The sequence below is a fragment of the Panthera leo genome, chromosome D2, assembly GCF_018350215.1.
Source record: "Panthera leo isolate Ple1 chromosome D2, P.leo_Ple1_pat1.1, whole genome shotgun sequence".
Taxonomy (NCBI): Eukaryota; Metazoa; Chordata; class Mammalia; order Carnivora; family Felidae; genus Panthera; species Panthera leo.
In genome coordinates this window covers 26,754,031-26,779,243 of record NC_056689.1, presented here as the reverse complement: position 1 = coordinate 26,779,243, position 25,213 = coordinate 26,754,031, and the positions used below count along the sequence as shown (strand labels likewise).

The following is a 25,213-nucleotide window of genomic DNA, read 5'->3' as shown; positions in this document are numbered from 1 at the left end:
AGCATACTTATAAATTTGTAATTTTAGGACTTCTAAGTCCTGACATTGGAATTTCTCTCAGTGAACCAACATGCTTTAAAAGAACATTACTGCAAAAACAAAAGCAAAAGGTTACCATCAAGAGTAGAAGGCAGGGAACTAATTTTTATTGACTATCTAGCTCTTGCCTATATTTCATTCCATTTGACCCTCACGATTGCATGCCAGAGAGATTATTTATTTGCTTGTTTTATTCTCACTAACACTGGAAAAAAATGACATTCAGAAAAGTTGAAAACTTCCCCGAGGTCATACTGGTAAATGTCAGAACTGGAGTTTACCTTCAAAGGCTTGAGTCTTTTCTATTCAGGTGGACAGACTGGAATCTACGATGACACTGATTAGAAGCACTGATTAAAAGTGGATAATTTGGAAATTATGTCTAGTAATTATTAGAGATAAAAAGTATTTCATTGCATTGCAATTTTGTAAAGACACAAACCATCACAACCTGTGTAACACTGGTGCCCTGTCACTTTTCAACAAAATGTATTTTAAGTTGTCACAGTCTGTACACACAGAGACCTATGTGGGTGTATGAATACATACATGCATATAAATGCATATATGCACATATATTCATGCATATACATATATACAAATTTTAATATATTGCATCTTTACTTTGGATTATTAGACATTGTCTTCATTTTCTCATTTAACATTAAACTAATGTGTAAAAGATTATTTATTTGTAGACCTAAGTCTGTCTTCTATTTACTTTTGTCTATTTTACATAGCCACATTCACCATCATTTGCAAATCCTGAATCCATATGAATGTTATTTTCCCATTATTTACTACTTCTGCAGGCTGTTGAAACTAACCTTTCACCCCCAAAAATACTGTTAAAATATGTTACTCTTAATTGTTCTTTCAAAATATAATTTCCTCCATATGTACAAATGGGTTTGTATTTCCTGTTTGGTACCATGATTCAAATTCATGAATTTACCCATATTTTCAGATAGATTAGGCACAAGTTTACAATCCATGATTTACAATTTAAAAGCTGAGTCATTACATAAAATAAGGAATAGCACTGCAAATCCAAAAGCATTTTGTCATCATTTTGCCTACAATTTCCATTTAGAAAAGATAAATCTGGATAAAAGAAACATTACATGCCCCTTTTATATACCTTACAGCCATCTGCTTGCAGGTAGATCCTGGAAAGCATTTTAAATACATTTCATTTACATGTTCCTAGGAACACTTGCTTTAATCTCTTAGTGACCCTGAGTTCTTGTCTTGTCATCTTTCCTTTTTAAATTGAGAGGAGGCTCTAATCTATGTCATCCTTTTTCTCTGAAATCTTTTGAAAAGTAACAAGCATGATTGCAAAGCAGACAAACTCATTAAACATTACAGGAATTTGTTATTCAAAACTAGATTATCCAAAGTTCACTAAATAAAGTTTGCATTTCAAAATCAGGTTCATGAAAAATTAATGTAGAAAATATATTTGATTAAAAGGAAGTAGGTAGAGTGCTTTCTGGGTCTGGGGTGTTAGGGGTTAGGATAAAGAAGATGAATCCATAGCATAAAGGAATGTGAAGCTCATTCTCATAATAGACCATTTAGTTAAAATGATTTTCTGGCTAATCTTACATCTGTCTGCAAGCAGTTATTCTGAAGTTACATGTTTTATTTAGAAGAAAGCCAAAGTGTAGCTAGTCCAAAACCCCAACTATGATTTGAGCATCTCTGTGTTCTGTGTTATAGAATATCTGGAGGAAAGATAGATGAATACAGGATGCCTCCTTTAAGATTAAATACATGCAAAATGAGAATACACAAAACATACCTATATATACAAAAATGACTCTAAAACAATTTAATAACCTATATAATAGTGGTATGCACAAAAGCAGATAGTAAGAGGTGAGGGAATAATGAACTGCACTGAGGTGGCAGATGGGCAAGAGAAAGACTCATACCTGGCTTGACTCTAATTTAGGCCTCAACGAGTAAGTAGAAAACAAATGTATACTCATGGGAGGGAGAGGAAGAGCATTCAAGGTAGATGGCATAAATGAAATAAAAAGATACGAACTGGAAAAGAGAAGGAGTCTATGGAAATAGCCGACAGTCTGATTCGACTGGAAATATTTGTTTTTGGCACTGTTGGTGGGGAATAGAAGAGATGCTGCAAACAGAATAGGACTATTTAAAAAGGCTCATTTATAACATTTTAATTTTACCCTGCAGGAAATTGAGAATAATTGAAAATTTTTAAGTTTGAGATGCGCATAAGCAGATCTACGTATTTGGAAATTAACTCTTTTTGACAAGGTGGTAATAGATGGAGAGACAAAGAGCTGGGAGAGAGAGGAGTAGTTAGGAATGATTTTTAATTTTTTAATTTTTTAAGTTTATTTATCTTGAGAGATAGAGCGAGTGAGCACATGCACATGCATGCTGGGGATGGGCCAAGAGACAGGGAGAGAGAGAGAATCCCAAGCAGGCTCTACACTGTCAGCACAAAAGCCCAAAGTGGGGCTTGAATTCACAAACCCTGAGATCAAGATCTGAACAGTAGTCAAGAGTCACACACTTAACTGAGCCACCCAGGTGCCCCACAGAATGGTTTTTCAAAGGAGTCCAAGAGAATAAAAGCGATGCAGCCTCAAAGAAGCAAAAGAAGAAAACCCGGATTGGGGCCTCTGTGGAGAACGGAGGTGGGAGGGCCTCAGGAAAGCCCGGGGCAGAGGAAACACCCCTAAGCACAGAGGCTCAGGTGGAAACCCCTTCCCCACCACCAACAGCCCCCAATGCCACCCCCCTCCCGGAACTAGTGTGGTATGTGGAGCAGCTGGAGCTGGGCCTCAAGATGCAGAACCCCAGTCCAGAACAGACAGGAAGGGCAGGCTACTGAGGCAATGAGAAACCTACACAGTGAAAGAACCCCAGTGCCTGCTGATGCGTTCCTTGTCTATGGACAACAGACTCAGATAGAAGCTCAGGTGCACAAAAACTGCAGGTTCTCAGGACTGCAGTCTATATAGTTCAGGTGCAGCTTATAGGTGAGGCCACCAGAGAGAATAGCCCAAGGGTCTGCAGGCCTACCTAAGGTCACCCTGGACACTTGATGAAGAGTTTAGCTTCAATTTATTTTATTTTATTTTATTTTATTTTATTTTATTTTATTTTATTTTATTTTATTTTATTATTTTTAATTTTACACACACACAGAGAAAGAGTGAGCGAGCTGAGGAGGGGCAGAGAGAGAAGGAGAGAGAGAATCTTAAGTAGGCTCTGCACTCTGCCAGACAGGGGGGGACTGATCTCCTGACTCTGAGATCATTACCTGGGCTGAAATCAAGAGTCGGTCACTTAATCCACTGAGCCACCCCGGCGCCCCAGGTTCAATTTCTTTTAGCCTCTCCTCCAACCTGGAACAGTTACCCTCCATGGGGAGTGTGGGGGTTTGTTCTGAGTGTGGAACTTTTCCAGGAATGCTCTGATAGATGTAGGGTTAGTCTATGTACGGGTGCTCAGTAAATTTGGTGCCATGGCTGTTGGGTAGATGTGAGTCCAGAATTTTGGTTACTATCAGACAAGCACAGACCCATTTGTAGGTTCAGGTGAAATACCTTCTTGCCAGAAGGAGGTCCATTTAGAAAAGCTCTGCAATAAACTAAAGTGAGGGTTCAGTATCTTGTAGAAAGAATGTTTTATTCAATCTTTAGGAAGAGATTAAGCAGCTGTTTGTAATAAGGATTATTGGGGAAGCTATATAACTGCATATGGGTGCTCCCCTATAAATGGATGTCCCATCCAATGGTGTAGTGCTTTATGCCATGATGTCACATTGCAGTAATAAAACTATTTTTTGACAAAAAAAAAAAAAAAAGGTGAACTCCTGGATTAAGGTGATAGTGGGTACGAATGGAGAGGGGTGGATCCATGCAAGAAAAAACTCTGAAATAGGGGTTGATTAGAGTCCATCTATTGAGTGATAAAAGTGAAGAAGAAGGAAGAATTGAGACTTACATCCAACGTTCTGAGATTTGGTAGCTTACTTAGTTAAAACTGGAATCATGAACCAAAAGCTATATATAGAAGGAAGAGCAGATTAGGAAGGGTAACATAACTCACTTGGGTTTTACTTGTTGAATTTAAGTGACTAAGTGGCATTCAAGAAAAAGGTCTAGAAGTTGCTGAGTATATGATTCTGGAACTCAGAAGAGAAGTATGAAAGAGACATAGATGAAACCACTCCAGTGAAAGTATGTTAAATAAGAAAAAAATAGCTGAGACAGAGACCCAGATTGTTTTTTGCTGTTGTTGTTGTTGTTGTTGTTGTTGTTGTTTTTACACCCAGTGATTCTAATGTGCCTCTGTCAAATATGGAGACTTGGCTGCGGCAGTTTAATAAAACTGAGAATTTACTATCTCCATGAAAACAGTCTGAGAATGGGCAATCCAAGACTGTTACAGAAGCTTTGCAAAATTTTCAGGGAATCAGACACTTTAGTCTTCCTACTTTATTACTCTTGGCTTCTGGCTTTCATTTTTTATCAAGGTCAAAATATAGCTTCTCTGGCTCTAGCTATGGCTTTTATATTCTGGACAGGAAGAATGAAGAGGAACAGAAGCAAACATTCCTGACATTTTTTTTAAGTTTGTTTAGAGAGACAGAGGAAGAAAGACAGCATGAGCCGAGGAGGGGCAGAGAGAAAGTGAGAGAGAGAATCCCAAGCAGGTTCTGCATTGACAGTGAAGAGCTCAACATAGGGCTCAAACCCATGAGCCATGAGATCATGACTTGAGCAGAAACCAAGAGTCGTACACTTAATCGACTGAGCCACGCAGGTGCCTCCATTCCTTACATTTTTTTAAATCCCCTTCAAAAGCTTTCACTTACTTATTATTGGCCAGTATTTACTCATTTGGCTATATATAATTGCAAGAGATGCTGAAAATATAAAATGTGTCTATTTCTTTGTGTATGTTTTCATGTACTCACATGGATTCCCCCAGTTAAATCTGAGTTTTGTTTCTTTGTTAAGAAAGAATGGATATAGGGTGGCAACTATCAATTTCTTTGATATCCTTCTACAATGATAAAAATCATATCAGTACTCACATTTATTATAATTATCTATGTTTTTAATATATATTCTCCTCTAGACTATAAGATCCTTGAATATTGTTGAATGATTGAAGGGATAGTAACCAAAGATTATAAATAATGCAGAAAATTCAGGTTGACTGAGTCTTAATATGCATATCAGGTTTTACACTGAAAAGGTATCTTTATATCATTTCCAAAGCAGTATCAGTAGCATGGTGAAGGCAAAAATTAGGTCATAGTGGGCCAAATACTGAGTATGCAGTGACAGAAAAAAAAGTGGTAGCGAAACCTAAATTTTCCAGCAGTTTGTAGTTGAAAGGAAGGAGAGAGAGAGAGAGAGAGAGAGAGAGAGAGAGAGAGAGAGAGACTTAGGGGGAGGAAGGGAGGGAGGGAGAGAGGGAGAGACTTAAGGGGCAGATGTAATTGTTTAAAATCCTGTCTCTCCTCCCCCACCCTTCCTCCTCCTCCCCACCCTCCATCCTCCTCCTCCACCTCATCCTCCTCCACCTCCTCCTCCTTTCGGTTTACATTTTTACTTATGTACTTTTTAAAATGGAAGTAATTGAGTAAATGTTTAGGTAAAGAGTAAGAAGAAGCTGTAAAGAACAGATCTATGAAAAATTAAGACCACAACGGATAGAATAAAATTTTAAGTAAGGGAGAGGGAATGGAATTAGGAAAACAAGTAGATGTACTAGGTTTGGAGAGAAAGAACTCTTCTCCTGAGGGATAAAGATTAATGCAGATATAAACGTAAACACATCAGATTCAGATGAATGGATCTTCTTGCTGATGGATCCCATATTTTGATAAAATGGGAGGCGTAGCTTACTGTTAAGATTGAATTGAATGTTCTATCCCCAGTTTTACTTTAGCAAAAGAAGTAAGTAAATATGTCCATGTCTTTAGACACTTTTCAATACTTCTTGGACAAGAAAATAATTGAAGTTAACAGCAGCGATTTGAGGTAGGAATCAGAGATATTGTATGCTAGACATCGTTCTGGGTGGATTATGGAACCTGACTCAGCTTCAGTTTATCCTTTAATCACATGAAAATGAAACCAACATGGCCTTCAGTGGCTATCCTCTCTCAATGAAAGCAGGAGTATATACAAATTTAATTTAAAAAATGATAGCAGAACATGACAAAACTGTATAATTAAATATGCTATTGCAGGTTAGTTTCCATAGCCACCCTGACTTATTAATGTACCAATTTAGTAATACAGTAAAAATAGAATTCTAAGAAGATTAAAATGTACCTGGGTTACCTAAGGGCACTCCCATAAATTTTTCATCAGTTGTTCCTCTAGTGTCCTTATGCATGGTGCCGAGTGGGGAAAGCAATTGTGCTTTATGAAAGGAGTCTCAATAAAGAAACAAATATTTTTATAATCTAGATTGTATGTACAGAAAACAAAATTCAGGAGAAAAAACTTAAAATGGTTTTAAACCGTTAAAACTACCCTTTCCCCAAATGTTATGCTTTAGGCCAACAATTCTTTTATACTGCTTAAAACTGATTAATTATGTAATTGCCACATTTTGTTGTATTTCCTTTAATGTGTTTAATTGCACTCCCTTACCCTGAGGCAGGTGTGCCAAAGCCACAATTTTAAAAATTGGATAAATAAATAAAACTAATCAGTCAGGGGGGAAAGATCAGCAAGATTGAAAATTTGCCAAGCAACTGCAATTCAGCTGTAGCAGAAATCAAGGGGCAGTGTGCATTCAATTAGGAACGATAGAGAAAAGCAACAATACAGCTATTGACCAAAAGAGCCACTAGGGCCTACAGAACTCAGGCAATCGAGTACAGAATGACTTAGTAGGTTAATGTGCTTGCCACGTTAAGACATTAAGGGAATTAGTTAATGAGCTTTCTCAACCTCCTGCAATCATTGGTAGTCATCAGGAAAATTGGGAAAAGTAAAAGATTTGGAAAATTAACTGAAGTATTCAGACATTTTAAAAACAGCTGGGAGGTATATGAAATGGAATGAGGAAGATATAGGAAATGAAGAAGGGGGAGAGGAATGGGGTGAAGGGCAAGGAGCAAAAGTAAAAAGAGGAAAGAAGACACTTTGCCAATAAATTTAACTCTCTACAGTGTTTTTTGTCTGTTTTTAATGCTAGGTAGGAGGCAAATGGAATAATAGATCTTAGTAGTTCAAAGAATATATTTAAAAACAAGCAAAAGTATGGGAGTGTTATGTTCTCTTATATTACTTTGTAGTGAAGTAGACCCGGAAATTCTCTTGGTTTCTAGGTAATCTAATGTCACAGTGGATTAGATTTTCCTGAGGCCTCTGATTGTGCTATGTATCCAGGTGTAATAGCACTTGAAGGAACATTGGAAATAATCTATTCATGTTATATCTAACTCAGAGTAACTCTGTAAACAAATAGGTCAAGGATTTTCAAAGACTTGCCCTGATCGTGAAGATACCTAATGGTAGAGCCAGGACCAGAATCTAGATCTTGTGTTCTTCACTTTATTGCTACTGAAAGTAAGCCCGATGGCCTTCTAGTAGGTTTAGTGCCAAAGGGCAGGAGGTGGTATTGGTACACTCAGCTGGGGTGGTGCTACAGGTCACAAGAGATAGGGAAGGGTTTTAATTGAGAGATATGGGAAAACACTGACTGGAAGCACTCTTCAGCTTCAACACGAGAAGCCAATGTGTGGTAATAGGGAAACTGGTGGACGCCAAATTAGAAGACCCACGTTGTGATTCTAGACATCAATCTCTTTGAGTCTGTTCCTTCATCTATCAATAAAACTAAAGTTTAGGATTAATTGAGCTCTATGGTCTCTTTTAACTAAGAATTTATGATTGTCTTCTTCTTTATAGTGGATGTGTACATTTCTTTCTCATTTCCTCTCATGTATATTCTTTGTTGTTTTGTTTGTGATTGCCATGAGGAGTATATTTAATATCCTAAAGTTACAACATTCTAACTTAAATTTATGCTAGCCGAACTTCAACAACACACACAAATTCTATTCCTTTAACAACTCTATCCTCCACCCCTTTCAGTTGTCAGTGTCACAAAATTACATCTTCATATATTGTGCGTCCAAAAAACATAAACCAATAAAATTTTTAATGTATTAGCATCTAAAATTATGTAGAATACAAAATGTGTAGTTAAAAAAACAAATTGCATTAATATTAATTTTAGGTTAATAATTGTTTTTTAAAATGTATTAGCTTCTTAAATCATGTAGAAACAAAATGTGGAGTTACACAGCAATGTTATGATTATACTAGCTTTTATAATGACCCATGTATTCACCTTTACTGAGATCTTTATTTCTTTATACAACTTTGAGTTACTATCTAATGTCTTTTCATATCAACCTACAGGACTCCCTTTAACATTTCTTTTAGGGCAGGTCTAGGGGCAATGGACTCTCTTAGCTTTGGTTTATCTGGAAATCTTAATTTCTCCTTCACTTTGAAGGACAGTTTTGCTGGGTATAGTGTTCTTGATGGACAGTTTTCCTTCTACCACCTTGAATATATTATGTCACTACCCTCTGGCCTTCAAAATTTCTGATGAGAAAGCTGCTGATTACTTATTGAGGTTTGCCTGCAAGTGACAAGTTTCTTCCCTTTTGTTGACTTCAAAATTCTTTTGTCTTTGGCTTTCCACAGTTTGATTTAACGTGTCTTGGTTGGCTTGAGTCTTTTTGAGTTCATCCTACTTGGGAGTTCATTAAGTTTTTTGGATGTTTATATACATGGCTTTCATCAAATTTGGGAAGTTTTCATCTATTATTTAATCAAATATTCTTTCTACCCCTTTCTCTCTTTTTTTGGGACTCTCACAACAAATGTGTTGGTTGGCTCAATGGTATCCCACAAGTCCCTCAGGCTCTGGTCATTTTTCTTCGTCCATTTTTCTGCTTGTTCCTCGGACTTGTTCCTTTTTTCTGTCTTATCTTCAAGTTCACAGATTCTTTCTTTTGCCTGCTCAAACTGGCCTTTAAACTCTCTAGTGAATTATTCATTTTAGTTATTTCAATTCCAGGATTTCTTTTTGGTTTCTTTTTAGGTCTCTTCTCTTTTTATTGATATTTCCAATTTGTTCATACCTCATTTACTTGACTTTCTTCACATCTTCCTTTAGTTCTTTGAGCAAGTTTAAGACTTGTTGTTTTAAAATCTTTGTCTAGTTGATCTGCCATTATGCCTTTGCCAGGGATAATTTCTATTGGTATATACATATTTTTTCCTTTGATGGAACATACATATTAGCTTCTTTGTATGGTATATACTTTTTTGTTGAAAACTGGTCATTTGAATCTAATAATCTGGTAACTCTGGAAATCAGGTTTTCATCCTTCTCCAAAGTTTGTTGGTTTATTTATTTGCTTGCTTTTTGTTTTGATTTGTGTGTGTGTGTGTGTGTGTGTGTGTGTGTATGCATGTGTGTGTGTGAGGGGGGTAGTTTTGCTTTTTAATTACTCTGTGCCAAGGATCAGCCTAAAGAGAAAACTGGAAGTCTACTCAAGTCTTTTTTTGAGCCTGTGTCTTCCACTGGGCATATGCAGTGACTTTCTAGTTTTATCTGTAGATGTGGTTGCTTTCGAATGTCCTAATTGTTCATGTATGTCTTCTAAAAGGAAAAAGAAAGAGAGAAAAATGAAGGGGGTAAATAAATGTGCCAGACTTTTAAATCCCTGGAAGTCACTTCAGCCAGAATAGGAAGTGCTTGCAACAATGAGGGGAGGTGCAATAACAGTGGCCACTATTTGTCAGCACTTCTGTGATAAGAAGCAGCAATCATTGGGGTGCCTGGGTGGCTCAATCAGTTGCGTGGTCAACTTCGGCTCAGGTCATGATCTCACAGCTCGAAGGCTCCTGAGTTACAGCCCTGTGTCAGGCTCTGTGCTGACAGCTCAGAGCCTGGAGCCTGCTTTGGATTCTGTGTCTCCCTCTCTCTCTGCCCCTCCCCTGCTCACGCTCTGTCTCTCCGTCTCAAAAATAAATAAAAATTATTTTTTTTTAAATAAAAAGAAGAAGCAGCCATCAGTGATCAGAGCAGTGATGTTTAGAAGACAGGGTTCTTTTCCCCATCCTGACTTTTACAACTTGAATGCAAGCGCTCCAGGAACACATGAACAATGCCTGCCAAGTGGCTAAGGGGTGGGTGATAGTTGTTATTGTGCTAAGAGCTGAAATTGACAGATATTAATCATAATATCTTATAATGCCTTTTTCTGGAAGTTGCAAGCCTTCAGCTGACTCCAGAGTTTCTAAATGATGTATCATAATATCAGATGTCAGTTTCCTATTCCGCCATTTTTTTCTGGAATCTTTGATCTTATTCATATCCCTTACTGTCCCTTTTCCTTCCCAGTTTTTATCCAAAATTTTTCTTTAAGCACCAATTGGCAAACTATAACATGACATACCAAGTTGTGTTTTGATTTGTTTTAAAAGAATGCTTCTAGAATTTTGCTTAAACAATATGCATTAGTGAGAATGAGATCAAATGCTTTAGGAGTTTCCTATTAATTTTAGGTCCAGAGGAAAGTGAGATGTGTATCAAAATGGTGTAACGTTTTCCACATAATTATAGGATTGATTTGATACGGTTTTATTAAGACTGCCATGATATCTGTTAAAGAACAGCAGTGATCTGTTTTGTGAAATTAGATCACCTGTGCAATTAAGAGATGGAGAGGAAAAAATGTCTGGCTGAGGCACCTGTGTGCATGTGCACACTCGCACGCACGCACACACACACACACACAAGGTTGAGAAGGAGAGGTAAGGTAAAAGGAGAGGGGGGTAAGGAAAAAATGTGTGATGTGAGAGTCTCTACCATTAAATTTCCTCCTTATAACAATTGCCGTATTTTTATTTGTATGTCAAAAAGCTCCACATTATTAAAAAGGAAAAATATTCAAAGAATTTAAAACTTAGTGAGAATTTTTTTTTTGTTTTAGAAGAAAGAATTGGCTTAATTGTTTTTAATCCTTAGAAAAGAAAAAAAGGGGGTTAATTAATTCTACTGTGTGCTAAACAACCCAAACCACAGAACTTCATAGAAGTGGGAGACAGGCCACGAAAGCAAGCAAGATGTATTTGGCAGCTATAGGATACTGTGAAATTCCCCAACAGGGAAAGTGCAGCTGAAGTAAAAGAGCAGAACTGGATACACACATTCTGATGTTGATGAGTTCAGTTGGAAGACAGGGAGAAAAATCACAAAAGAAAAAGGTGGGGGGGGAGAGAAAAAAATCAAGGAGCTAAGGATTCTAGGACAGCAAAGTGCTGGTGTTCAACTACCTTTACCCAAAGGTGTTGATAAAGGCAGAACTGAAAGCAGACATGAAAAGAAGGTGAAGGCAATGGCAGTCTGAATGTCATTTGCAAAAGTAATCATTTCAGTCCACGGGTCATGCTGAATTTTGTTGTATATTATGAAGTAATACTAGTTATATTCACAAGATAAATGTTCCTCTGTGTGTGTGTGTGTGTGTGTGTGTGTGTTCTCTAGAAAAATTAATGCAATCCACATTTTCCCCTTTTGATTAGTAAAGTCTGAATGATATTATAGCAAATCAATAACTGTTAATAATAAATGCTATGTATTGACTTCTATGTTTTTGTTTACTCCAGAGCTCCACATCTTTGACACCTTTGGTATATGGGATTGGGGCAAGATAATTATTTGTTGTAGGAGGCTATATTGTGCACTGTAAGTATTTAGCATGGACTCTACCCCCTAGATGCCAGTGCCCCTCCCCAACTCAGTTGTGCTAACCAAAAATGTCTCCAGACACTGCCAAGTGTAGAATCATCCCTGGTTGAGAACTATTGGATTAAGGGAAGGTAAGAATTAAGGGAATACTAATAATGCTGTTACAGATGTTGTTACTCCTTCCTGCCAGATGTCTTTACCTGGTAATTCACCCAGCTCCCAGCTCCCGCAAGTGTTGGTGCTGTCATCCTCTCTCTGGTTCCTGTCTCTGGATAATTGTCTTCACTCTGTTTGGGTGACTATACACCACGCCACCTCCATGCCTTAGAAACCTATAGCCAGTGATGGAAGGAGAGGAGCATACAAAAGTCTAGACTCCTTGCCTCAAGATGGAATGAACTCTGCTGTGTGGTTTCACAGTCCCCTAGGAGATAGGCTGTCACTGGTCTTTGGCTGAGACTAATAATGTTGTTTAGCTGCACCTTCTCCCATCCTATGTTTCTTGCTTTCCTACCCTTCTCCTGGGAATAGCAAAAACTCCTCTCAGTCTCTCTGTAGATACCTCCTCAAGAGACAAATGATAGCATCATTGAGTCCTTTCCTGTCATTTCTTTGTTGATGGAAAAAAAGTGATAGGACAATTTGCTTGCTTTGGTGAATGCACCACTCTTATTGACACATTCATGTATATTATTTTATCCTTTCTACAAGTAAACTTGTAGCATTTTGTTGACAAGAAAACTAAGGCTAATAAAAGAACATAACTTGCCAAATGTCATGTGGTTATTAAGTGATGCAGTGAAAATGTGAACGTAGTTTCTAGTTTCAGGGTTCTTTGTTATTCCACACTAACATATGCTTATTTTCATTTTGCTACTCCAGAACAATAATATAGAAATTAGTAAATAGGTCCTTATTCTCAAGGAATTCAGCTGGAAAGAAAAGACAGCACAAAAAATTAATTATAGGAACTGTTAATTTGCAAGTAGAATTTGTATTGCTCATGCACTTGAAAAGTTGTAGCAGCTTCACAAATCAAGACAAATATAAGGATCAGAAACTAAAAATAAATACAGGCACTAAAGAATTTTTAAAAATTGAAAAAAAAACAGGCATTGCCAAGTCTTTGGTTAAATAGCTACTCCAATTAAGTATATTTACTGGAAATTAAGAAGTAACTGTATTATAGAGTTTTCATTGTTTGGTGATAGGATAGACATTTGTCAATAACAATTGGTAACACAATAATGTCCTAACCTAGGCATCTGTAAAAGACAGACTTTACTTACATTGACTCTCAATAACAACTAAACTTACAACATTAAATCTTAATTTAGTGAAAGCTGTTCAGTAGGAACTTGTGATAATATGATCTGGAAATGCTGTTTTTCTATTGTAACTGATCACAAAAAAATAACACTCTGACAACTCTAAGGGAACAAGTGAAGTAAGTCATTGCAATATTAGATGTCTTGGGAAGGTTTTTATTCAAGCTCGGGATCACATGCAATTCATGGTTGAATTTACAATCAAGTTTTGTGTTTTTTCCAAAGGGATACATACCCCTTAGATAGCACTCATACACTGAAACCATTGAGCAACTACTGTGTGTATGTGTGCGCGCGCACACACACACACACACACACACGGTACTATTTCTTATTGCTAATGACAGAATTTACATTCTTTTCCTGAAAGTTTTAGGAACTTCACTTATGCATTCAACCAGATGTGGAATACAAATCCACTCCTCTTCTGCACAAAGACAAATCAGTTTTAGTCTAGGCTCAGCTTAGCATAGCATGTATCACATAACATGAAAGAGAATGTAATGAAAAATACATTTAAAGACAATTTTTCTGGTCAACGACACTGAATTACCCAACTTAGGTTAGGTTCTACTGTCATAACAAACAACTTTCGATTCTCAATGACTTAAGACAACCAAGTTCTTATTTTCTGCTCATATTTAAGTTTAATACAAGTTGGTAGAGGGCTTTTCTCTACATGATCAGAGCCAGGGTTTATGTATTTCCTAGAATCTCACTGTGAGGCCTCCATCATCCCCGTACTAGGAAAGGGAAGGCTAGGAAGGTTGCTCACTGGCTAATAATTACCTTACAGAAGGGAATAAACTATTGCATGTAAGGTGCTTAGCATAGTGTCTAGCATTTAGCAGGTACTCATTAGCCAGTGGTGGTGGTGGTGGTAGTTTTTTTTCAAATTAAGTTGAAAGGAAGAAGCTAGGAAAATGTTCTCCTTTTAGTGGGTATTTTTTGCATATCATAAAACAACTTATTGCCAATTACTGATTTATTTTTAAATTCTTTTTAATGTTTATTTTTGAGAGACAGAGAGACAGAGTGTGAGCAGGGGAGGGGCAGAGAGAGAGGGAGACACAGAATCCGAAGCAGGCTAGCACAGAGCCCACCTTGGGACTCAAACCCACAAACTGCGAGATCATGACCTGAGCCGAAGTCAGATACTCAACTGACTGAGCCACCCAGGTGTCCCTGCCCATTACTGATTTAGCAGTGGCGCTTTAAATGGGCTTTGAAGATGAATAATCATGTTGCTTCTGTACCAAGGTTAGAGTTTGGCTCACATGTAGCTGATGAGTGATGGAAGCATTGCACAAAGTAAGTTTTAGGCTATCCTTAACGGTGTTTAGCATAATGTAAGAGATTTTCAGATGGATACTTTAATCTCCTTGGCCTTTAATTTCCTTGTTGCAAATGCAAATGGAGACATTTTGCCCTTAGATTGGCAGAAAGACTGGGAGAGATATTTTTATTCAACATTAGAGTGTTTATACAAATGTCACATGTTCAGAATTTCAATGACCATATAGAGTAGAACTTCAGCTGCCCCAAAATTCAGAGGAGTCATTCTGGCAAGATTAACGTTTCTGATAGCATGGGATTTTAAGATGTTGGGTGGAGTGCAATAGTTAAATATGTTACAAAAATGTTTAAGAGCAGTACAGAATTAGCAAACAACTAAGTGTATTTGGCAATAAATGCCAGACATATGTAGCAAATGAAATGCTCTCATTTGGGTGCTCTGAGAAATTTCACAGAAAATTTGAGCTAAATAATGAAGAATTGGAAGAATTTGATTAGGTGGAGAGGAGAAAAGCTGAAAATATAAATTGTCCTAAAATGCAAGGTTGTGTTTTAATAAGAAATAAGAAAAGGCCTATTTGGATTAAAAAAATAGAAGAGAGTGGGGTGCCTGGGTGGCTCAGTCGGTTGAGCATCCAACTTTGGCTCAGGTCATGATCTCGCGGTCTGTGAGTTCGAGCCCCGCATCAGGCTCTGTGCTGACAGCTTGGAGCCTGGAGCCTGCTTCAGATTCTGTGTCTCCTTCTCTCTCTGCCCCTTCCCCGCTCATGCTCTGTCTCTCTCTGTCTCTCAAAAATGAATAAACGTTAAAAAATTTGAAACAAAAAGAATAGTGAGAAAGTATACATACACCCATAAACATTTTGTTTGCAAGTTTATGTGTGTGTGCATGTGTGGGTGTGTGTGTGTGTGTGAATGCGAGTGAGAGAGATGGAGACAGAGAGAGTAACAAGAGACTGGGAGACGAGGTGATAGGACTATGTTTCATCAAGCTAAATCAGATTCTATTTAGAGTTAAAGGAATAAAGAGTCGTGTGTGTGGAATGTCTGGTGTCTCAGTTGGTTAAGCATCCGACTTTGGCTCAGGTCATGATCTCACTCATGCTTCATGAGTTCGAGCCCTGCATTGGGCTCGGTGCTGACACCTCAGAACCTGAAGCCTGCTTCATATTCTGTGTCTCCCCTTCTGTCTGCCCCTCCCATGCTCATGCTCTGTCTCTCTCTGTTTCTCAGTAATCAAAAACGTTAAAAAAATTAAAAAAAAAAAAAAAACGAGTGGTGTGTGTGTATTTTTAGTTTGTATATGCAAATCATGTGTGTGATATATGCACATGTCTGTGTATGTGCATCAAATTGAGTATTAAATATCTGAAATGCATTTGCTTTCATAATCCTTACCAAAAAAAAAGTTAGCATGAGATAGCTAAATTATTAGTATTTTATAGATATGCAAACTGAAAAACAGGTTGAGCAACTTCTCTAAAATCCCAAAGCTATTGAGAGGCAGGGCAAGGTCTTAAACCCAGGCCTCTGACCCTAAAGCCCTAAAGCGTATGCATGCAATGCCAAGATGCCAGCAGAGGAGCACAGAGGCTTGGGTGAAATGGAAAATTGAGCAGACGCAGGGTCCATATCTCACACTTTGAGCAGATGGGGCACTTTTCTAGGACAAGGTTTCATTCTTCACCTCTGTGATCATTATAGTAAGAGTAATGGTAACAACCATAGCTAGCATTTATCCAGCTCTTAACAAGTAGACATTTAAGTACTTGCTACATATTAATCATTTTATACGCACAACAGTGTTGTGAGGGAAGTTACATTTTATAAATGCTCTAAAGAAAGTCTCATTTTATAAATGAGAAGCTAAGCCTCAGAGAGCTTAAGGACAAGGAAGATCTGTCTCTTTCTCCTTCTCCTCCATCACCTCCATCCTCTATCTCCCTCTCACCCAGGAGGGGCTCTGCCACCCCCAGTATTCAGTGTTGGTGGCTTGGGGGGTGACAAAGGTGAAATCAGAGTCTTTCCTTATCTGTCTTTTTGTTCACGTACATGGTATTCCATATTGCCCACATCGTATTCCAAAATGGCCCACCATAGGTAAGCAGGTACACTGGAGACATTCACATCTTTGGCACTCCTTTCTGGAGTGAAATTTGAAACACAGCATGTTTAGGCTCAAAGGTATTCATTCCATCTATCCTCCATGAGCTCTCAGCAAAGTTCTTTCAAGCAAAGGGCATTACCTTAAGGCATTTCTGCAGTCAGTCATTAAGGTAAAAGTGAAACTAAAGTATTCATGCATGTGTCAATGCCAAACTACTTAGAAGACACCACTAATTATCTGTGGTTGTGACAACGTCCAATCATTTTTCACAATTGAACCAACAATAGCTTTTGAATTTTTGGTCATTTCCATACTCATGTCTTCCCTACAGCTCACTGTATACATCTGCCTGGTTATTACTATACCTTTTTGACCTTTATTTGGTCTCTTTTGTCTCTTAAGCAATTACTGGAGTCTATGAAACAAGCCTCCCCTTTGTACCATTTAATTTAATTAGACCTCTCATTTGAGCTCTTGCTGAGTCAATATTTAGTTGCTTGTCTATATCCCTGGGACAACCTGAAACATTCCATACGCTAGCTAAATGGCTTAATATGCATGGACTTACGAGCTGAATGCCTTAGTTTGCATTCTCCCTGTGCAATATCCAGGGGACACCACTACAAAACTCCTTTCACTTTGCCTCTCCTCTTAATTGTGCTCTTGCACAGTTTACCTGGCAATTTCTTTTTCTGGGTGATAAATTATGGTGGAACAGAAGGAAGAGCAATCCTCAGTATTGCCTCACTAATTTTGTTTGTAGAGCTGTTTCTCTAATGTATCATTTTCAAATAGGTCCATTATACATCTGCTTCTCTGCCTGGGAGCCCCAGCCACGCCAGGTGCAGTGCTATCAATGGCACACTTTTGCCTGATGGCACCAAGTGCCCGGGAATGGGCTGACAAGAAAGGGGAAAGTGATGAACGGCGCTTTAGAACAACTCCAGGTTGTTTCCGCTTTGGAGGGGTCAGTGTAAATATTTGGGTTCTTGTGGTCTGTTCTGGGAAAAGTGATGTGAAAGCTGAGAAGGGATGGTCTACTAATTCATACAAGAGGACATGAAGATCTAGTCTTGCCAAAATTTCGGACTTTAAAGGTCTCCTCAGGTAAAAAAAAAAAAAAAAAAAAAAAAAAAAAAAGATTTTGTTTTAGCAATGGTCTCTGAGAACATATACCAGGGGCATTTGCCTGAGTATAAAAATACATATGTACGTACATACAAACACTAGGTTTTATTAAAAGGTAAATTTGTGCTTGGTTTTTCAATTTAAAGTTTTGATACAATAATACAAGAACAGGTAACTTGCTAAAGACTCACGATATGTATGGCACTGTTTTTATTTGTTTTATTTTTTTTTTTAATTTACTTCTTTATTTTGAGAGACAGATTGAAAATGCACGCAAGAGCATGCGTGGGGGAGGGGCAGAGAGAGAGGAGAGAGAGAATCCCAAGCAAGCTCTGAGTGCTATCAGCGAAGAGCCTGATGTGGGACTGGAACCCACAAACCCTGAGATCATGACCTGAGCCAGAATCATGACGCTCAACCAACTGAGCCACCAGGTGCCCTGAGTAAGGCACCATGTTTTATATGCATCATTTTCTTTAGTTATTAATTGCCTAGTGAGTATCAGCATCTCTATTTGCAAATGAACAACCTGTGTCTCATGGAGTTTCATAATTTGTCCATGTTCACATACCTATTGCAAGATGAAGCCAGGAGGAGAATTCAGCCCTCTTAGACCCCAAAGTTGACCCATAGCTTTATAAAGAGGTTTCCGCTCTATAAAGAAATTGAATCAAAAAGTAGGGACCTAAGTATGATGCCTACACCTATGGGGTTCCCATATTGTTCATGTCTGTGGGTCCATGAGTCAACATAAATGGAAACCCTGATAGAAGGGTTCTTTGCCACTCTACCATGCATATGGTGCACACGCACTCTAGCTGCATGCAACAAGTTGGCTTGATGTGAGGTCATTTGGAGATACTATTTTTCCTGTATCATTTCAGAATATGGCATTGTCTCTCATTAGAGTATCCCATCAGTAATATTTGAGAGTATAGGTGTAGTTGTGATCCATTCAGAGCTCTGTGTGAAATTTATCACCCTAACATTTAGAATACAATGCATATTAAAACATATTATTATTACCAATAACAACAACGACAGTAGTTTAACTCTTACTGGGGCTTGCTATGTACCAGGCAGTATTTGAAGTTCTTTACATGTATTATTTTATTGAATCTTCAGGATAATTTTGTAATATCCCTGTTATTGTCACAACATTGCAAATCAATCCTGATGCAAGATTAAGTAACTGGACTCTGAAATGACACAATTAATGTGTGTGGAACTAAGCTTCAAAGTTAGGCCTTTTGATTCAATGTTTGCACTCCTAACCAATACATTTCACTGTTTCTGGAAACTAAGTATCCCTAAAGTAAATGAATTATTTATTTTAGCTTAGTGATGAAACATTCCCCTGCTCTAAATATCTTTTCAGTTTTTATTCTCTTACTTTTCCTTAGAAGAAGTTCAGATCAGAAGACATATTGGTAAGGGGAAAGGAAAGAAACGAGAAAGGAAAAACCAATGTGTATGGATACTTCTATTTCAACCCTTCTGGCAGTGGTAATCTTGCTGTTGTTCCAAAGCTCTAATACATCTCCACCTGCCCTCCACCCCACCAGAGAGAGAGCCTGTCCCGCATCCTATCCTAAATTTTATTTTAATAATAATAAGAACAGTTCGCTTCAATGAAAATTGAACAGATAAGTACTAAGCTCTTCTTTGAAACTGAGGCAAAATGTCCTTTCACACTTTCAAAGATTCTTCACCTATGTCAAGGATGCTTTTCCTTCTGTACTATCTAAGCAAACAAAATAAAAGAAAACAGGTGGTGGAGGTTCTGGGGCAAGAATTTCTATGAAATGAACATTCCATGTTAAAATGAAGTGATCCAGAAACACTAAAACTTGAAATAGGTCACAAACAAGGGTTGAGCTTTTCCAAAATGCAACTTTACCAAAGTGCATCTCCCCATTTGTGCAAGTCATAAACATCTTTAGAACATTTCAGGACTGTGCGTTTGATTAAGGTTCAATCAGGTGGAGCAAACTACAATCGCATTCTTCAGGGAAAGATTAGAATCAGTTTAATAAAGATTTCTAATCCAAAATGGAGGGGCGAGTTAAATATAAGTGAAGCTCTGTTCAGCACATTATAAGCACTGTTTATTCATGTATTTAAATGGTGTAAATATTAGCTAAATTTTTTTTACTAGATTTGTGATCTTAGATAAGGTAATTAACCTCCTTTTCCTCTTCTTTAAGATGGGTATTTCAATTGACATCTCACATGGAATTTTCTTGGTTTGGAGAAATAGATGTGTCAATGGATATAATATTTTGGATATGGTAGTGAATCAGTAAATGCTAACCATTATTTTGGGATTCATGATAACCATAACTTAAATACTTTATGTATTACATGAGTAAAACAAGAAAGGTTGAATAGCAGAGAAAGCTTAATACTACCTTGAGTAATAGTGCTTTCTTTTCTGAAAAACATTCCAAGTTTCATAAACTGATTTATGAATAGGCTATAATCCTCAAATTTGACTGAGAACCTGGGAATGCCAGTATTTCGCCATAAAATCGAAATACCTAAACTATGATCTTTAAATCCGATAAATTTTGTTGCACTTCAGGGATAGAAGCTATCTAAATTCTGTGTTTGCTAGAAACCCGTGCATGTACAACCAAGGTCTCTAAGTAAAATGCGCTCACATATTTTCTGAATGAATATTTCACTACTATTCCATTTATGCTGAGTCTCATCTAATCTATTCTCTGTGATAAGTTGTAAGAAGGTCAGTATAGGTTGCCTAACAAAACTCATAAAAGTATACTATAGTGTATATTGGTCATGAATATATAAAACACATGGTAAAATAATGTTTTTCTACCTTTTTGATATGTTGGAGTGAGGCTGATAGCTTTAAATGTCCCTTCTCTGTAGATCATTAATGCTTTAGACCAATGTGGGGCTATATATTATCAAATATAATACTCTCAATAACTAGCTGCTAAATTCCCTATTATTGTGAAACAATATTGAATGAACTTTTCAAATTTCTTATGGTTTGGAATTGCAAGAAGCAAATGTATTCTATGTTTAATCATGTGGTCATTCTGGATTTTTACAGCACAATGATTATTTAAGGTCCTCCTTCTTACCAATTTAGAAATCGTCTTTATGCATTAAGAGAAATATTGAGTTCCATCAAATTGAAATTTAATTTTAAAATAAAGGTGGATGAAAAATGTAAATAAAATAGAAGTGGATATTTTGCATTTTTGTTGGAATATTCTATTAATTACAAATGTTGTCAGTTAGTAAGTGCTCAAATACATTGCTTGATCAAAGAAGCCTGTGGCTCAGTTCCAGCTGACCCCTTTTTCCATGAACAACACACAATTTCATGCCCTGATATTTCATGTCGTCCCTTTATTGATCAAGATTAAAAGGTTTGGTGTTGAAGTTACTTTTGCCTAAAACCTCACCATACTGTATTTTGTTGCAAATAATCCTGCTAAAGCAAAAAGGTTATCATTAACTCATTTCATCAAATAATCACATTCCAGTGCATTCTTCCTTGTTTATATTATCCAAATTATACTACAGTAATAGTAGTTTGAGAACCTAATGTATATATAAGTAGGTCATGTTTTGTTAGTTGATTTGTTCATTGAGAATCTAGAAAGGTGACACAAGGAAGCCAGTGTTACAGGATAATGCAGACTCATAGAATTACATTAGACTAGAATGTAGTTTCTACTGAATGATAAGGAGAGGTTGGAATATTCATACAAGATTATGCCCCAAACATTTCTATTAAATCGGGAGAACATGTAGCATGTGTGATGTTAGTCTGCTTGGGCTGCCATAACAAAATGTCATAGATCAGGTGGCTTAAACAATAAAAATTATTTTCTCACAATTCTGGAGGTTGAGATACCTAAGATTAAGGTGCCCTCTGATTTGGCTTGTAGTGAGAATTGTCTTCCTGGCTTGCAGATGGCTGCCTCCTTGCTATGTACTCAATGGTAGAGAGACAAAGAGAGAAGAAGAGCTATTTCTCTTAAAATACTAATTCCTCTCTGATTAGAACCCCACCCTTATTACCATATTTAACACTTTCAAAAAATCAGCTGTATTGAGATATAATTGGCAAAATCATAAGATATTTGAAGTATACATTGTGGTGATAAACATGGGAGTGCAGATATCTCTTTGATAAACTTTTTAATTTCCCTTGAATATATACTTAGAAGTGTGGGGTTATTAGATCATATGGTAGTATTATTTTTAATTTTGGAAACCTCCATACTGTTTTCCATAGAGGCTGAACAAATTTAAATTCCCAGCAACAGGGCACAAAGGGTTCTACATTCTTGTTAACACTTGCTATCTCTTGGCTTATTGATGATAACCATTCTAATAGTTGTGAGGTGATATTCACTGTGGTTTTGATTTGCATTTCCCTGATAATTAGTGATGTTGAGAACCTTTTAACATACTCAACATTGGACATTTGTATATTTTCATTGGAAAAATATCTATTCAGTTCCCCTGTAGATTTTTTGATTGGGTTTTTTAGTTTTTGCTACTGAGTTATGTGAGTTTTTATATATGTCAGATAGTAATCCTTTATCAGATATATGATATGCAAATATTTTCTCCCATTATATTTGTTGCATTTTCATTTTTTTGATGATTTCCTTTAATGTGTAGAAGATTTTTGGTTTGATGTGGTCCCACTTGTTGATTTTTGCTTTTATTGCTTTTGTCAAATCTAAAAATATAATTTCTAAAAGCAATGTCAGGGAGCATACTCCCTTGTTTTGTTTTGTTTTGTCATCCATTTTGAGTTAATTTTTATGTATGATGTATGGTAGTGGTCCAATTTCATTGGTCCATTTCCACCACCATTTATTGGAGAAATTATTATTTTCCATTGTATATTCTTGTCACTCATAATTTAATTGACCATATATACATGGGCTTATTTCTGAGTGCTTTCTGTTCCATTGACTAGGTGTCTGTTTTTATGACAATACCATATTTTTTTATTACTACAGCTATGAAGAATAGGTTTTTTTTTCTTCTTTTTCAACACTGCTTTGGCTATTTGAGGTCTTTTGTGGTTGCATGCAAATTTTAGGAATGTTTGTTCTATTTCTGTGAAAAATGCCATTGAACTTTTAATAGGGATTGCATTGGATCTGTAGATTCCTTTGGGTAAGTGGGCATTTTAATAATATCAGTTTTTCCAATCCATGAGTATAGAATATCTTTCTATTAATTTTGTCTTCAATTTCTTTCATTGATGTCTTATGATTTTCAGTGTACATATTTTCACCTCCTTGGTTAAATTTATTTCTGGGTATTTTATTCTTTTTGATGTAAATGTAAATGAGATTGTTTTCTTAGTTTCTGTTCCTGAGGGTTCACTGCTAGTGTACATGAATGGTATATATTGATTTTGTTCCATATAACCTCACTGAAATTATGTATTAGTTCTAAGAGTTTTGTGGTATAGCCTTTAGGATTTTATCTATATGAAATAATGTAATCTACAAATAGAGAGAGTTTTACCTCTTCATTTCCTTTGGGCACCTTTTATGTATTTTTCTTGCCCAGTTGTTCTGGTTGTTAATTCTGGTACTGTGTTGAATAAAAGTGACAGGAGTGGGCATTCTTTCCTTTTTCCTGATCTTACAGGAAAGCTTCTGTTTTTTACCATTGAGTATGTTGTTAGCTGTGGACTTGGCATATGCCTATTATATTGAGGTATATTTCCAAAATGCCCAGTTTTTGAGAGTTTTTATCATTAATGGATGTTGATTTTTGTCAAATGCTTTTGCAGCATTTATTGAAATGATGATATAATTTTTATCTTTTGTTTTCTTATGTGGTGTATCACATTGACTGATAATCAGATGTTGAACCATTCTTGAATCCCTGGAAGAAATAGCACTTGATCAGTATGATCCTTTTAATGTACTGTTAATTTGGTTTGCAAATATTTGGTTGAGGATTTTTGCGTCTGCATTTTACAGGGATACTGGCCTATAATTTTTTTTTTCTTCTTGTAATTGTCTACTTTTGGTATCAGGAAATGAATATGTTTCCTCCTCTTCTATTTTTGGAATAGATTGGGAAGCATTGTTATTAATGCTTCTTTAAATGTTTGGTAAAATTTACCAGTGAAGGCATCTGGTCCTGGATGTTTCTTTGTTAGAAAGTTTTTGACTACTGATTCAATCTCCTTACTAGTATTTTGTCGGTTAAGATTTTCTATTTCATCGTAATTGAGTCTTAATAAGTTGTATGTTTCTAGGAACTTACCCATTTATTCTAGGTTGTCCAGTTTTGGGGCATATAATTCACAGTAGTCTTCTATAATCATTATATTTGTGTGGTATTAGTTGCAATATATCCTGTTTCTTGGCTCATTTTATTTATTTGAGTCCTCTCTTTTTCTTCTTGGTAAGTCTAGCTAAAGGTTTGCCTATTTTATCTTTTCAAATAACAAGCTCTTAGTTTCATTGTTCTTTTCTATTTTTTTATGCTCTTTTTAATTTATTTCTACTCTGAATTTGTTATTTTCTTTTTTCTACTAACTTTAGTCCTTGTGTTTTGTTTTTTTTTTTTTTTTTTCTTTTTAAAATAATGCCTTGGGACACTGAGGTGGCTCAGTCGGTTAAGCATCCAACTTTGGTTCAGGTCATGATCTTGCAGTTCATGAGTTCCAGCCCTGTGTTGGGTTCTGTGCTGACAGCTCAGAGCCTGTAGCCTGCTTCAGATTCTGTGTCTCCCTCTCTTTCTGCCCCTCTCCTGCTCATGATCTGTCTCTGCCTCTTCCTCAAAAATAATTAAAAACCTCAAAAATTTTTTTTAAATAAAAAAAAAATGCCTTGAGATTTAGTTAGGTTGTTATTTAATTTTGTTTTCTTAATGTAGGCATGCATTACTATAAACTTCCCTCTTAAAACTCCTTTTGCTGTATCTCATAAGTTTTGTTATGTTGTATCTTTATTTTCATATGTCTTGAGATATTTTTAAACTTATTTTTTGGTTTTTTGAAATTTCTTTTTCAATCCATTGGTTGTTTCAGAGTGTCCATATCAATCTACACATAGTTGTGAATTTTCTAGTTTTTCTTTTGTGATTGATTTTGAATTTCATACCATGGGGGTTAGAAAAGATGCTTAATAAGATTTCACCTTAAATTTATTAAGAATTGTTTGTGTCTTACTATATGATCTGTTCTGAATAATGTTCCAAGTATACTTGAGAAGAATGTGTATTCTACTGCTGTTGGAGGAAGCATCCTGTAAATGTCCTTGAATTCATGTGGCCTAAAACGTAGTTTAAGTCTAACATTTCCTCTTTAATTTTCTATCTTGATGATCTGTCCATTATTGAATGTGTAGTAGAGAAATCTCCTTCTATTGTTGTATAGCTGCCTATTTCTCTCTTCAGGTCTGTTAATATGTGCTTTATGTATTTAGTTGTCCTATGTGGAGTGCACAGATATTTACAAATGCCATATCCTTTTATTTGGATTGACCAC

General features: G+C 36.5%; 1 protein-coding gene across 8 annotated transcripts in view; it reads left to right on the top strand.

The window, feature by feature from the left end:
• CTNNA3 (catenin alpha 3) overlaps positions 1 to 25,213 on the top strand; it is a 1,696,848-nt gene that overhangs the window by 1,616,574 nt on the left and 55,061 nt on the right. The window lies entirely within an intron of this gene.